The following is a 12,678-nucleotide window of genomic DNA, read 5'->3' as shown; positions in this document are numbered from 1 at the left end:
ATACTAAAACAGTTACATTACAGTGCATATAATAGGCGGAGCAGTGGGTGTGGTCAATAGCAGTCGCGAAAGATAAGGCATAAAAGTGGGTGTAACAGGGCGTATACATAGACATGTGATGTAAACGTAACAGAATATGTCATAAATGGGGCGGAAACATGGAGGGGGCTACCTAAGGAGCCGGGACCTCTAACCTAATGGTGCGCGCAAACTGACAATGACGTGTTACTAGGAGAAGCTGGGGGCTATGAACTCTGTGCTAGGAGTAGAGACTGAAGTCTGGAGAGTCAGGGCGACATGTACCTAAACCCTATCTAGTATCTAATGTTTAGAGAACATGTTGATATAAACTAAGAGTCAGGAGGGAAAAGGCTAACAGACTCTAAGACTGGAGCATGCATTATTCTACATGTAGTGCGTGATGAAGAATATTAAATGACCATTAAATGCAGTATTTCTCTTACATGGAGATGTAAAGGCTAGACAATGACGGAAACTATTGATGCGATTCAGTAGCTTAGGAATGCAGAGAAGGAGGGCTGGACTGATAACTAGAATCATAACATACTCTTGGCAGACTCGTAGGCAGAGCCAGGCTGAGCCGGGCACTGTGAGGCAGGAAGTAAGTGAAGGGTCAGGAATACAGGTGGGGGCTGTATCGCTCCTCAGCGAGGGCTCAGGAGACAGAAGCTGAATCTGGTGTCCGGGCCCTTTTGAGGCCTAGAAACGGGGACTTTTCAATGAAATAACGTGCACACTGAGAAACGTGGCAACGCAACTTTACATAGGCCTGATACTCGTAGCTTTCACGAGAACTGGAAACTGGCATACTAGAGATGGACACAACTATAATTGCGTCTTTAATCAAACATGGGGAATACATATGCATATTTAATCATGCACACATAACATAAGATGGAGGACACGTAGTGACACAGAACATGGCAAAATTTACTTTTCCACATTCCCTCCTTGTCACTACGTTTCCATCAGGAAACATCAATATTCATGATACCATCTATCATTTCATACAGTATCATTTGCTCGTCTCGAATTTTCTTGGAACTGGATTTAGGACGGGACTTGGGACTAGGAATACAAGAGGTAGCACAAATGCCGCAAATCGCAGGGCCACATTGTAAACAGAGGCAGCAACTGAATATGATCGCTACTGCAATACCTAGAAATGACAATACTTTCCATCCCCAGGCGGAAATTATATTCCAGAACCAACTGGACCATGTCCAGGTGCCTGGATTTTGGTGTAACATATGGGCAATGTTATGGAGTCTGGTAATAGCTGAATAAACAGACGGTGCGTTATTAGGAATGAAAATGCAGCAACTAGATCCGATGACTCTACATGCCCCGCCCCTATCGGCCAGTATGACGTCAAGGACGAGACGATTCTGGAGCACGACAATTCTCATAAAGGATTGCTCTTCGGTTAAGTTACCTAGAGCAGAAGTAGTCTCAATCACTACTGCTTCAAGTGTTCTGGTTAATCTACGTATCAGTTTACTATTTACAACAGTACCTAAGTAGGGGAAGACACCTTTATTGATATCTATGTATTGCTCTAGAGCAGTTTCAGTATAATCGACAATCGGGAGATTTCTCTTGTGTCTAGTATGTACTAGATGGGAATTCCTATGATAGTCAGGTGGGGCTAGGAAAACTGGTGGCAGTAGGAAGGCAATGTAACAGGTTCCCTCCCAATCGAGGGGCAGACGAACATATGCGGTCTGACCACAAACAAAATAAGAATGACGTGAAGCTTTGAAAATAGATTTCCTACTGTCACTATACTTGACAATAGTAGTACAATCACTATGGCCTACATGTACGGAACCATTATTTCGGACACATAATTCACCTTTGACTGGTAATACTGACATAGCAGGTAAGTCTGAAGTAGAATCAGACTGAACATTCAGGACCATAAAATTCGAAGAATAATTACCCAAGTTATAAACTTCATTTTCTAGATCTAACCCTGTTCTGTGGGGAAGACCTTGCTTGTCTGGAAAACATGTACTGTTAAGAAAAGACATATCTGTTGAGGATGACGTTAACGTGGACCATGCTCCACACGAACCATTATGTGAAAATGGATAAGGAAAGAGTGGCAGAACTCCCTTCGGTGTCTGGAAAGGGGGGAGTCGACCACACACCCAACAATTAGTGGCATTGCTGGTCTGGTGTGAATAATGCAACATGCGGATAAAGGAATTATTACGCATAGCAAGACGATAAGAGAGTTCATGAGGAGGCAGATCACTAAACGTGTGCTCTACTGTAACATTAGCAGACTTATTTACATGAGAAACTGGAAGATACAAATAAAATGCATAACTGGTGCAGGAAATCATAATGCTGAAATATAGCAGAAAACATAAAATAACAGTGCAACTTTTAGAGTTCTCACTAACTCTCTCTCTGTGGGGGTCTATTATATACATGTCAGAAACCGGTCTAACCGTTTCACCTAGGGGAGGACTTAGACAATCAAACTGGCTGACTTATTTTACTAGACCTTAGTTTAAGCTTATACTCCTGTTGCGGAGTTTTCTCTAACAGGGAAGGGTTCGTAGCAATGTCTTTTGCGGGACAGTCCTTCAGAATAGTACTTTGACAGTTTTTAGAATCCTCGGGAATGTTCTTTGAAACTGGTTTCAGTCCATAAAACTTTTTGATATGCGAAAGATGCACCCAGCCTTTTCTTCCCTCCAACTTCACGGCTGTACGGGTGGTTAGGAGGACCAGTCGGGGTTCCTTCCAGCGAGGCTCCAGCGGGCTTGAACGATCAAAATTCCGGACAAGAACCATGGATCCGGGAACAATTTCATGCGGTGCCACCTCGGTATTGTCTGGAAATGCGGCGGCAACCTGTGAACGACAAGAGTGTAGGGCAGACATCAAGGAAGCTAGGTAATCTGTCAGCATATTACTTGAAACATCGGTAATACTTCTGGGTCTAGGTGTACCCCACATATTAGGGGGGCGGCCGAATACGACCTCGTACGGGGACAGACCTGATCTGGAATGTGCGACCATGCGCATATAAAACAAAGCAACTGGCAGAGCTACTAGCCAGTCCACACCTTTCTCTTTACATACTTTTGCAATTCGAATTTTCAGGGTCTGATTATGTCTCTCTACGAGACCGGCTGCTTCTGGATGGCGTACACAATGGAACTTCCACTGGTACCCTAACAAAAGGGAAATATGTTTCATGAGCTCAGATGAGAATGGCTGGCCGTTGTCAGAATATACGACCCTAGGGAGTCCATAACGGGGGAAGAATTCACGAACCAACTGCTTGGCAGTGGTCGCGGCTGTGTAATCTGGAACTGGATATGCCTCTGTCCACCTGGACAAAGCGCATACAACTACAAGGACATACTTGAAACCTCGGCATCGCTCCATCTGAATGTAATCCATCTGGAGGACTTCAAAAGGGTGGTCAGGGGGCTGGAATCCACCTTGTTCCACCGGGACACTTTTACCTGGATTAAACTGGCAACATATCATACAGGTACGGACTTTCTGCTTGGCTGCAGCTCGTAAATGCTTGTTGAACCAAATGTTCTGGATACTGTCTAACATAGCTTTTTCTCCTAAGTGTGCTGGACTATGTGCGGTATTGATAATGACTTGAACCATAGAGTCGGGGAGAAACCATGTGGCTTTACCCTTCGTTACCCAGCCCTGATCTGTCTGGACCCCTCCTTGTTCGGACCATTTCTTGATTTCATCGGGAGTAGCATGTAACTGGATATCTATGACATCTTGAGTAGGGTCCTTAACTGTCATACAGGTAGTTGGATCTGGAGTGTGTGTCGGTGTCTTATTAACTGGAATGTCTGGTGTCTGTGCTGTAAGCTTGGCTGTGCGATCTGCTAGATCATTACCTTGGGAAATAGTGTCAGTAACTTTCGTATGTGCTTTGCATTTCATAATAGCAATAGATGTCGGTAAATGTATGGCATCTAACAGAGCTTGAATAAGGAGACCATGCTGAATCTTGGTTCCATGAGAAGTCATAAAACCTCTCTCCTGCCAGAGCACTCCAAAGTCGTGTACGACTCCAAATGCGTAACGTGAATCTGTGTAAACATTAACTTTCAGGTTCTTAGCGTGTATGCAGGCTTGTGTCAGAGCAACTAGCTCTGCTGCTTGAGCGGACAGAGTGTCAATACGGTGTGTTTCAATAACTTCAGTGTCAGTAGTCACAGCATACGCGGCTACTAGTTCTCCTGTACTTGTTCTCATACATGAACCATCCACATAAAGTGTCAGGTCGGGATCTGGTAATGGAATATCTGTCAGATCTTGTCTTGGCTTTGTCATGGTGTTAACTACTTCCACACAATCATGTGTGGCAGGATTTGAAATAACTGATGGTAACAGTGTAGCAGGATTTAAAACGTTGCAGCGTCTGATTTCTATGTGTGGCTGGAACAGTGTCAATTCATAACCTGTTAAACGTGCAATTGTCAAGTGCTGAGTCTGTGTTCGGTTTAAAAGAACTTCCACGGAGTGTGGAACTTGTACTGTCAAGGAATGTCCTAATACTATGGAATCACTTTGTCTGATAGCTAGTGCTGTGGCTGCAACTGACTTGAGGCACGCAGGCAGAGCCTGGGCTACAGGATCTAGTGTGCTCGAAAAATAAGCACAGGGCTTGTATTGTCCTGCTTGATCTTGTGTGAGAACAGATAATGCTGTACCTTCACGTTCAGTGACGAAAAGTGTAAAAGGCTTACTGTAGTTCGGTGTAGCTAGAACTGGAGCTTGGCATAAAGCTTTCTTTAACTCATTGAAACTAAGTGTATGTTCAGATGTCCAAGGGAGGACAGTTGATACGGCTGCCTCCTGTGTCGTTAACTGTATCAGTGGCTTGGCTAGAAATGCATACTGAGGAATCCATTGTCTGCAATAAGAAGTGAGGCCAATAAAAGCACGTACCTCCTTCTGGGTCTTGGGCTGAGGAAGACTCGCTATTAACTGGATACGGTCAGGTGTCAACTGCCTACCCCTCTTGGACAGTAAGTGGCCTAAATAGATCACTTGCTGGACACAGAATTGAAGCTTAGAAGGGGACACCTTGTGCCCCATCTCGGCAAGGAAATACAAGACTGTAAGGGATGCTCGCTCGCAAGCACGTTCAGAACGGGCTGTGATCAGTAGATCATCGACATACTGGAGCAGGGCAGTGTCAGTTGGCATGTGAATGTTGTCTAGTTGTCTCTTAAGTGCTTGACTGTAAATACTTGGACTTTCTGTGAAACCTTGAGGAGCGCGTGTGAACATATAGCTCCTTCCATTTAAACAAAATCCGAAAAGAAACTGGCTGTCTGGATGAATGGGGACACTGAAAAACGCGTTCTTGAGGTCTATGACTGAAAAAAATGAGGCTTCAGAATCAATGGCTGTCAATAGGGAAGAGATATCTGGGACAACTGGGTACTGGCGAATGATACATTTATTAAGCTCTCGAAGGTCAATCACTAATCGATATACTGGGGGTGCATTTGGATCAGTACGTTTCATGACTGGAATGATCGGAGAATTACATACATTGGAGTCAGTTTCTACAACTACTCCTTGAGCCATGAGCTCGTCAATAATTTTGGATAAGGCTGCTACAGCCTCAGGTGGCAATCTGTACTGTCTGATTCGTGGTAACACTACACCTGGCTTGAGAGTCACACGATGGGGTGTGATTTGCATATAACCAACATCAGTTGGACCTTGCGCCCATAGATGCTGCGGAACATTAGACAATCTTGGATCAAAATCTCGTAATACATAGTGACCCTTGAAGTCACGTAGGAACAATCGTATTCCCTCTGGGGAGCAGCATATAACTGCACCTAACTCTTTCAGTGTCTTAATGCCTAATAAATTTTCTGGACATGACTTCGTAAGTAACAGATCAGTAGTGCGGGACAGTGGACCCACTTCTAGAGTAACTGGCTTAGATATCTCGTTCACGATAGGCTTTCCTGAAAATCCAAGGGAAACATTTCTAGAGCCTGAGAGCGGAGCCCCTGGAACTTCGGCGTGACTGATGGTGGTCCTACTTGCCCCTGTATCAATCAGAAACTTTCTGTCTTTCCCTAATACTTGACTATGAACATAGGGACCCTCTTGATCTACAGGTATCTCGATGAGAGGCAAGCCTACCTCCCTCTCTAGGCTATTTCATGAATATGGCTGATACTCTGGATACTCGGACTGTGCATACTGGTACATCTGCTGTGTAACATGCTGTGTTGCAGCAATAGGCTGCGGTACTGTAACTGTCTGTTGTGCATTCTGTGGCTGAGAAGTCTGTGAAACTTGTTCTTGTCTAGGCGGACGTGGTCTTTCTTTAGTCTTACCAGTAGCTATATTGTGTTTCAGAACTGCACACTCGTTTATAAAATGACCTGGCTGTTTACAATAATTGCAGTTCCCTTTAACAGGAACTGCAGGATGGCTGGCTTGATTCGTACCCCTCTTCTGACTGTCTTGAGGAACAGATTGTGCAACTAGTACTTTCATTTTCGTGTCTTTCATACGCTTTCTCTCGTGATCTTGCTCTTCTCTGATTCTATTCTGGTGGTATTGAAGCATCTGCAACATCTGGGACGGGGTATTAGCCTGCCAGGTACTTTCGACTTTCAAAACTCGGTTCTTAACTTGTGGACTTGAGTTCTCGACTAATTTAGTAACAAAAAGATGAGGGTATGACTCGCTACTTGTCTTGAGGCCACTGTTGATACTAAAGCATTTCTCAAATCTTGAATAAAAATCACTAGTGTCTTCATCTTGTTTCTGTTTACAGGCTGAGATTGCATCCCAGTCTTCCTTTTTAGTGGCTAATAATCTTGGCAAAACTTGTATTAACAGTTCTGGTAATTCTTTACATTTTTCTCCTAGACCGGTACCTGGTACACGTGAATTTTCTTCAGCTTCTAGAACTGCCCAGTCGATCTTTTTCTCTCCCACCTCCCAATCTTTTTCCTTGAGTTTTTCATATACCCCTGCGGGCAACAGGACCTTTAACATTTTAATTATATCTGGATACGTGTATTCTCCCATACGGAGCATGTCCTTTAATTCTCGGTGGAACCCTGCTGGATCTTTATCATGACAGGGAATTAATTTCTTCATCTCTAAGAGTTCCATCTTTGTGATCGGAGTGTAAACAAACACTCGTTGCATTTCACCATCTGTTGTCCTAACTGGGTGTACTTCTCGTAACGGATTCTGTCTGTCTATGTAAAAGGGTTTATTTTCTGGGGGTGAGACATGAACAAAATGCGGGTTCAAAAACATACTATATTTGTGGCGCTGTTCTAGAATGATACTAATTAAATCGGTACCTAGACCTTTCCATCTATACTGGAGTAACTCGTTCAGGACATCGTGTAACGGACCTGGATCAGAATGTTGACCCTCATACAGAGTAATGAGGTGTTGGATCATATACATACCCACCAGTCGCTGCTCGGCTGGGGGCAGTTTCAGAAACATTTGTGCCACTATTTCGTCTGGAAAAGTGGTAGAATCAGTAATCCATCGGACTGCTGATCGGGCTAGTTCTTGTTCATGCATGGTACTTAATTCACTGTAACCGATTCGTGATTTCAGAATGTGATCGGTAGCTTGAAATACTTGTTCTAGAGAACCTTGTTCTGGTGCTGGATGATGTAAAACTGACTTGTGTTCTAGGCGCAAATGGCGATCTGAAAATCTAGATTTTCCTACATACGCTATTCTAGCGGGATTCTCGTCCTCTACCTCTTCAGTAGAGTCATTTTCCTTCTCGCTTACTTGTGCTGCTTTACGTTGTTCGTGTAACTTTAGTATTTCCTTACGAATTTTCTTGTACATACTCTCTATACTACTGATAGTCTTGTGCTTACCCTCGGCTATATTATCACTCCACCTTGTCAGGATTCTCATTTCGGCCGGATCTTTAGTCGGGTAATCTTGTTCTCTTATTAGACAATTAATCAGAAACTTTAATATCATGAGCTGGATCTCAGCTTTTCGTTGAGACATGGCTTCGCCAATACTTTCTGGATCATTCCCTGTACGGATGAAACGATATATTCTGTCTAGATCTTCTTTCATGTCCGGTAGGGTGTCCAAATACCCGGTCACCCGTCTTACACGGATGGAATATATTACTGTACTATCATCACCTGCAACTGGATCATAGCGGCATTCAGTAAGAGCTCGTCTGATTTCTGCAACGGACTTATATTTGGGCGTGCGCTGTAACGCACATTCATGTAACTCGGCCAACGTTCTACGTTGGTGTGGTGGCGGGGTACCAGGAGGACCTCCTCCTGCGGCCCCTAAACTGGAATCGTCGACTGACATTCTTCGTGCTGGCAGAGTGGGAAATGGTAATGTTGGCTGGACCGGGGGTACCGTAGCAGGTACTGCAAGAGGTGCCCCGGTGTCTGGAGGAGCTGGATTTACATTATTTACAGGGACTGGCGGAACAGGATTTGCATATTCTGGGACTGTGTCGTCCAAATAGGACGAAATGAAAATATCAGCTGCGGTCGGTCTATGGCGTAGCTTGGTCGGAACTAGTGGTGGCGGAAAATTACTGGATGCCTCCGGGGTCGCTTTTGGCAAGCCCTCGGCAAGGAGAGGGTACATACCCTTAATGAGGGCATTCCTCTGTCTGTCTGATTGTTCTGTTTTAACTCGTTCACCTATCTCGATCAATTCCTTTTCCTGGGCTCGTTCCAAGGATTCTCTACTTAGTTCTGACTTTCTGATTTCTTTTTCGGTTCTTTTATGAGATTCTTTGCGCCATAACTCGATGGCATCCTTCTGTGACTGTCTGGCTTTCTTTTTCCATAATGCTTCTTCTACTCTCATGATGCACTCGGCATCCCACGTACCTGATACGGGCCATCTATACTTTTCCTCTAACTCTTTGGTATACTCTACCCATAAATCTAGATATAATATGGCACTTATGCCATGCTTCTGATACATAAAATGACCTGGACTGTCCCTAGGCGGGACAGGAACTGCTGCTTCTAGCAGACCTTTTCTAGTTTTTAACTGACGTAATTTCGAGAATAAGGGCATGACTGAACTGTAATCTAGACACAATACAATACACAATGAACACGATACTTACTCCACATTCATACCACGACATTAAAATACATGAAGAACATTTAAAATAACAGTTCGAACAGAATACTACCTGGAATACTGAAAACAGAATACATGAATTTTCTCGAGGACAGAACTGACTAGAACAGAAACTAGATGCACTGCTAAAACAGTACGAAACTTACCGGTCTCATAAAGAGACACGTCAGGACCCGTATCCACCGAAGTGGACACTTCGTTTTGGGTCTGTGTACCACCAACCCACGGACCAGAGACAATTAAATTGACCCTGTCTAGATACTACCCCAGCAACGGTACTCACCGGGCAGCAAGAACGGAAGGCCTCGGACTGGACTGGACTGCAACGACGCCGGACGGACGAACTTCGGACTTCTGTTACGGGTGGGCCTCCGGATACCTCGGACCTTGGACTCTCGGCTTGGGCTCTGGTTGGGACTCGCCGCGTTCCTCCACCGCCTCGTCTGGATGCTGGACCGCCACCTCTGTCTCCTCCGTGGGCCTGAGGGATACTTGAAGCAGAAATATCTGTACGTGCACGGTATGGTTCCGTCACGGCTGCAGAGGGTCAGGGGGCCGACGTGGCTTCACCGGCGCGTGGGGAAAGGGCAAGTCCCTATTCGGGCGCCATTATGTGGTATATAAATAAATAATACCGGATCTAGGTTTTACTGGACATAGCAATAACAGATAGCTCAATAAATAAGAGTCAAGATTCGAGGTAGTAGGAGTTTGCAGGTTTTAATACAGCATAAAGGACAGGAACAGGACAACCTGCACGGGAACGGGATGGCAGCGCTGCCGGGGCAGGATCAGAATCGGCGTAACATTTAATAACAATACACAAGTATATATACTAAAACAGTTACATTACAGTGCATATAATAGGCGGAGCAGTGGGTGTGGTCAATAGCAGTCGCGAAAGATAAGGCATAAAAGTGGGTGTAACAGGGCGTATACATAGACATGTGATGTAAACGTAACAGAATATGTCATAAATGGGGCGGAAACATGGAGGGGGCTACCTAAGGAGCCGGGACCTCTAACCTAATGGTGCGCGCAAACTGACAATGACGTGTTACTAGGAGAAGCTGGGGGCTATGAACTCTGTGCTAGGAGTAGAGACTGAAGTCTGGAGAGTCAGGGCGACATGTACCTAAACCCTATCTAGTATCTAATGTTTAGAGAACATGTTGATATAAACTAAGAGTCAGGAGGGAAAAGGCTAACAGACTCTAAGACTGGAGCATGCATTATTCTACATGTAGTGCGTGATGAAGAATATTAAATGACCATTAAATGCAGTATTTCTCTTACATGGAGATGTAAAGGCTAGACAATGACGGAAACTATTGATGCGATTCAGTAGCTTAGGAATGCAGAGAAGGAGGGCTGGACTGATAACTAGAATCATAACATACTCTTGGCAGACTCGTAGGCAGAGCCAGGCTGAGCCGGGCACTGTGAGGCAGGAAGTAAGTGAAGGGTCAGGAATACAGGTGGGGGCTGTATCGCTCCTCAGCGAGGGCTCAGGAGACAGAAGCTGAATCTGGTGTCCGGGCCCTTTTGAGGCCTAGAAACGGGGACTTTTCAATGAAATAACGTGCACACTGAGAAACGTGGCAACGCAACTTTACATAGGCCTGATACTCGTAGCTTTCACAAGAACTGGAAACTGGCATACTAGAGATGGACACAACTATAATTGCGTCTTTAATCAAACATGGGGAATACATATGCATATTTAATCATGCACACATAACATAAGATGGAGGACACGTAGTGACACAGAACATGGCAAAATTTACTTTTCCACAGTGGAGAGAACTTGCTTTCCCCTTTTCTCTTCTTGATGGCGAGCTTCACCCTCACCCAATCTCCCTTGTCCAATTCCGTATTGCGGGTGTTCCTTCTTTTGTCGTAATGAGCTGTGTAGACATCTTGTGCTCTCTCCAGATTCTTCCTGACCACCGCTGGGGACCACTTGCTCTGTACGATCAACTTCCTCCAAGCTGCATTGTCCTTGGTGAAGGCTTCCCTACCTCTCAGGATCTTAAAGGGACTGTATCCGGTGCTCCCTGGTGTGATGCGGTATGCCCAAATCATCTTTTCTAACTCTCTTTCCCAATCTAGACCGTCTTCAATGGCCGCTTGTATGGTGCCCATAATTACACGGTTGAAGCGTTCCACTTGTCCATTACCTGCCGGGTGGTAGATCGGGGTGTGCTTCACCTCAATGCCATTCCTGCTGGTAAATGCGGCCCACTTCTCAGACGTGAATTGAGGACCATTGTCGCAGATGATGATCCTTGGGATGCCTTCACTTACGAATGTGGTGCGCAAGAAACGTATTACTGCCTCCGTGTCCACTCGTTCCAAAACTTGTAACTCCGGCCATTTTGAATACTTGTCAATTGCCACCACCACATACTTCTCAATGCCCTCCTTGTCGAGGACTGGCCCCATTATGTCCACTGACAACATTTCCCATGGACCATCTGGAACAGGGAATCTCCCTAATGGCGGTCTCAGCATACTCTGGGATTTGTCCGACTTTGCACATGACTCGCAGGCTCGCACATGCCGTTCAACCTGCACATCAATGGCCGGCCACCAGTAAGCTTGCCTGGCCAAAGTTTTTGTTTTCGTGATCCCTTGATGCCCTTCATGGAGTAAGGACATCAGCCGCTCCAAGATGCTCTGTGGTGGAACTACCTTGTCTCCACGGAGTAAGAACACTGGGTTGTCCGCTATAGACAGCTCCTCCCTGACTTCCCAGTACCTTTTCAGCTCTTCCTTCAGATGCCTTTTCTCAGGCCAGCCATGTATGACGTATCCTTTCACTGCATCCAGATCAGTGTCTTCCTTGTAGGCACTCTCCCAGTCCTGGGCACTTATCACTCCCTCGGTGTCCTGGATGGTGGCTACCACATAGCCTTCCCACTCGTGCTTCTCTTCGTCCTTTGCTTCCTCCATTGCCGCCGCTCTGCTAAGAAAATCAGCCACTTTGTTCTGAGGCCCCGGAATGTGCTCAACTTCATAGACAAAGTCCAGTAGCCGAAGGGTCATCTTGGCAATACGGGGTGTGGCATGATCATGCCCGCTCGACGTCAGGACACGGACCAAGGGCTTGTGATCCGTTTTGACTAGGAACTTGGCTCCCCACAGATATTGCCTGAATTTCTCTACCGCCCAGACTACCGCCAGCATCTCCTTCTCCACCACGCTGAACTTCTCTTCATTGGGGGCCAACGAGCGAGAGGCAAAGCTGATGGTAGATATCTCTCCGGACTCCTCTCTCTGCATCAGGACCGCCCCTAGGCCGCGGTCACTTGCGTCAGTGGTAAGGATGGACTCGGCTCTTGGGTCGAAGCCTTTGAGGGGGATGGCCGTGCTCATTTCTTGCTTAAGTGCATCAAATTCTGTCTGTTCCTCCTTTCCCCATTGGAATTTATTTCTTTCCTTAAGTAGTTGTCTAATGAAGTGTGTCTTTGTCGCGAAGTGAGGAATGAACTTGCT

This window comes from Lissotriton helveticus, chromosome 1_1 (genome assembly GCF_964261635.1).
Source record: "Lissotriton helveticus chromosome 1_1, aLisHel1.1, whole genome shotgun sequence".
In the NCBI taxonomy this organism is placed as follows: Eukaryota; Metazoa; Chordata; class Amphibia; order Caudata; family Salamandridae; genus Lissotriton; species Lissotriton helveticus.
The sequence above is the reverse complement of the archived record's forward strand: the minus strand, read 5'-3'. Positions refer to the sequence as shown.